Below are 3,979 nucleotides of genomic sequence, written 5' to 3' on the forward strand. Positions count from 1 at the left end.
GGAGTTTCCTGGAGAGTGAACAGCTGCAGCTAGTTAAAGTCAGTCTTGCATTATCCTGCAGATAGGAGAGAGGAGGAGAAAAAGAGGAGGAGAAAGAGAGAGAGAGATGTGGGTGGGGGGGCTATCATGAACAGAAAATGTGGCCTACATTCACCAGATGACCAATAAAAACAGTAACTGAGTTGTTTAGCTCCTAATCACCCCCAAGTGGTTCTCAGGCTATCACTATCAAAGGTGGGAGACCGAGTAAGCTGACACAGTGTGTCTTTGGGGAGTTATGGGAGTTAGTGGCCAACCAGTGGGAGTGTGTAGAACAAACAGCAGATTTTTCCTGCATTATCACCTCACACCTCCACTCCTCCTTTAGGGTCTGATCACAACTCTCTGCAGTGTCTCTCACACACACACACACACACACACACACACACACACACACACACACACACACACACACACACACACACACACACACACACACACACACACACACACACACACACACACACACACACACACACACACACACACACACACACACACACACACACACACAAGTCTGTTGTTGGTAATAGAACAGTGACTGTGTGTGTGAATATGTTTTCAAAGATGCATGAGATGCAGAGAGAACTGGCACTCAACACATCCACAATGAGGTGATTACTAATAATACAGTACATCACAAATGTCCAGTAATAGCAACATCCTTTTCATTTCATCTGTCACTGTTGAACTCTGCCTATTTATACAGATGGACTGGAGATGCTTTTTCCACGGCAGGCTCAGTCGTTTGATGGGGAGACCATAATTGGGTAGGTTTAATCTGACCTGTTCAAAATTCAACATAGTACCTGTTTGTGTGTCAGATAATACCTATCCTAACTGCCATTGGTAATAGAAAAGGTTTACTAGGAACAACTTTTACTTGTATTGTCTTTTTTAAATTATTGAATTGAATGGTATCAGTCAATATGGGGAGGGAGACACCTTGGGGTATAGGAACTCCTGCTGATTACAGGACACCACACAGGAAGGTATGCCCACTCTGACATGTTTGCCAAGGCAGCCCCATTACCAACAGACAACATGCAGATGGGCACAGTATTTGTATCGGCTGGGAATGAAAGATGAAAGGTGTACATTGTTATATTATCAGAACATTGCTTCTATGGTATTATGTGAAGGGTTGTGTATTCTATAATGTTTACAAGACAAACAATGTGCTTAATATTAGGAAAGTTGAGAAATAAATATAGTTGGCCTAACCTATAGAAAGCTGATGGGATCCTCTGAGGCCATCACTCTGTTTTCTTGCGCAATTGCATAGACTATAGAAATGTTGCGCAACATGAGCTCATGGGCTCTCATTAAGTGTTTGATTAGATTTTTGAAAACATTTGCATTGATGTCCTTGTAATTAGAAGGACAATAGAGTGCTGAGTGCCCGGCAGTTAGCAAGTTTGGTAGGCTATCAGAGCTTGGAGAAGCCTAATTACAGTGACTAAACAGTCACGTGGAATTTGACTGACTTTGTGAATCATGACCGCCGGTGTGGCGGTAATACGGTCTAAGCAACAGCCCTAATTAGGACCTGTGCCGTATTCCTGTGTGAGGTAAGGTCGTACTCTACGGATGTTGTAGAGCATGAACCTAAAGGAGTGGCTTACTACTTTGATGTTTACAGAGAACAACAGGGTGTTGTCCAGGGTCACGACAAACTTCTTTTCACTCTGGGAGGGTGACACCGTGGAGTTGTCAACCGCAATGGAGAGGTCTTTGAGCGGGCAGGCCTCCCATGGGAGGAAGAACAGGTCTGTCTTGTCGAGGGTACGCTTGAGGTAGTGGACAGACATCCAAGTTGAGATAACTGCCAGGCACACAGAGATAAGTGTCGCCACCTGGGTGTCAGAAGGGGGGAAGGAGAAAAGTAGTTGAGTGTCATCCACATAGCAAATATAAGAGCAACCATGTGAAGATATGACAGAGCCAAGTGACTTGGTATGTAGAGAAAAGAGGAGAGGGCCTAGAACCGAGCCCTGGGGGACACCAATATTGAGAGTACGCAGTGCAGACACAGATCCTCTCCATGTCACCTGGTAGGAGCGGCCTGCCAGGTAAGATGCAATCCAAAAGTGTGCTGCCCCTGAGACACCCAGCCCTGAGAGGGTGAAGTGGAAGATCTGATGGTTCAAGGTGTTAAAGGCAGCAGATAGATCTAGTAAGATGAGAACAGAGGAGAAAGAGTCAGCTTGTGCAGTGCGGACAGCCTCCATGACACAGAGAAGAGCAGTCTCGGTTCAGTGACCTGTTTTGAAGCCTGACTGTTTAGGGTCAAGAAGATCGTTCTCAGAGAGTTAACGAGAAAGTTTATCAGAGACAGCACGCTCAAGTGTTTTGGAAAGAAAATAAACAAGGGATACAGGTCTATAGTCTTTGACGTTTGATGAGTCGAGTGTTGGTTTCTTGAGGAGGGAAGCAACTCAGGCCATTTTGACCACTGCAGCCAGTGGTCAGGGATGAGTTGATGAGGGAATTGAGGAATGGGAGAAGGTCTCCAGAGATGGTCTAGAGAAGCGAGAAGGGGGTCGAGCGGGCAGGTTGTCGGGCGACCAGACCTCACTAATCGCAGGATGTCATCTGGAGAGATGGGAGAAAGAGGTCAAGGCGTTGGGTAGTTCTGTGTGAATGAGACCAGAGGACTCATTGGGCTCAGTGAATGAGTAGCAGATGTTGTCAACCATTTTTTCAAAGTGGTTGACAAAGTCATCCGCAGAGAGGGAGGAAGGAGGGGGTGGAGAATTAAGGAGGGAGGAGAAGGTGGAAAATTATTTCCTATGGTTAGAGGCAGAAGCTTGTAAAGTGGTAGATAGTGGCTTTAGCAGTGGATATAGAGGAAGAGATTGTAGAGAGGGGGGAGTGACGAGATGATAGGTGCTCCAGAATTCAATTTCCTCCATTTTCACTCGGCTGCCTGCAGCCCTGCGCTGTTATCTCGCAATGTTATCTCGTCACTCAGCCACGGAGCAGGAGGGGAGGGCTGACCAGGCTGGGAGGGAAGGGGACAGTGCAAGGCATAGAATGCGGAAAAGGAGGAGAGTAGGAGAGACAGAATCAAGAGAAAGATTTAGCAGAAGTAAGAGTTGGTAGGATAGAAGAGGAGAAGTAGCGGGAGAGAGAGAGCGAAGATTGCAAGGGAACATGACCATCTGGGTAGGGGCTGAGTGGTTAGGGTTGGAGGAAAGGGAAACAGAAAAGGAAACAATGTAGTGATCAGAGACCTGGAGTTGGGTTGCAGTGAAATTAATAGGTGAGCAGCCACTAGTAAAGATGAGGTCAATCGTATTGCCTGCCTTGTGAGTTGGAGGGGATTGGGAAAGGATGAGGTCAAAAGAGGCAAGGAGGGGAGAGAGAGAAATCGAAGGCAGACTTCGGTAGGTTGAAGTCGCCAAGTACAAAGAGCCATCGTCAGGAAATTAACTTATTAATGTGTCATCCTCATTGAGGCACTCTCCAAGGGCACCTGGTGGGCGATAGATGACAATAATGTTAAGCTTGAGTAGACAAGTGACAGTGACAGCATATAATTCAAATGAGGAGATGGATGGGTAAGAGAGGGAGAAACTAGATCTCCACTTAGGAGAAATGAGTAGACCTGTGCCCCCAACGTGGCGACCAGATGCTCTCGGACTATGAGAGGAAATGTAGTCAGATGAAAAAGAGCAGCTGGAGTTAGCTGGGGTGATTCATGTCTCCGTCAGGGCCAAGAAATCAAGGGACTGAAGGGCAGCATAGGCTGAGATGAACTAATCTGTCTGCTATTTTCATAGCAGATCTATCCCCAAACAAAAAAACTAAAAGGTTACTAGGTCAGTAGTAAGTCTTTAGCTAGCTAAACAGAGAACAATTAAGGTGGAACAACATTGCTGTGGACAGATTCTGAGGAGAAATTATCTAAGAGAAACTGAAGATGGACCACAGGAAA

The sequence above is a fragment of the Oncorhynchus keta genome, chromosome 37, assembly GCF_023373465.1.
Source record: "Oncorhynchus keta strain PuntledgeMale-10-30-2019 chromosome 37, Oket_V2, whole genome shotgun sequence".
Classification (NCBI taxonomy): Eukaryota; Metazoa; Chordata; class Actinopteri; order Salmoniformes; family Salmonidae; genus Oncorhynchus; species Oncorhynchus keta.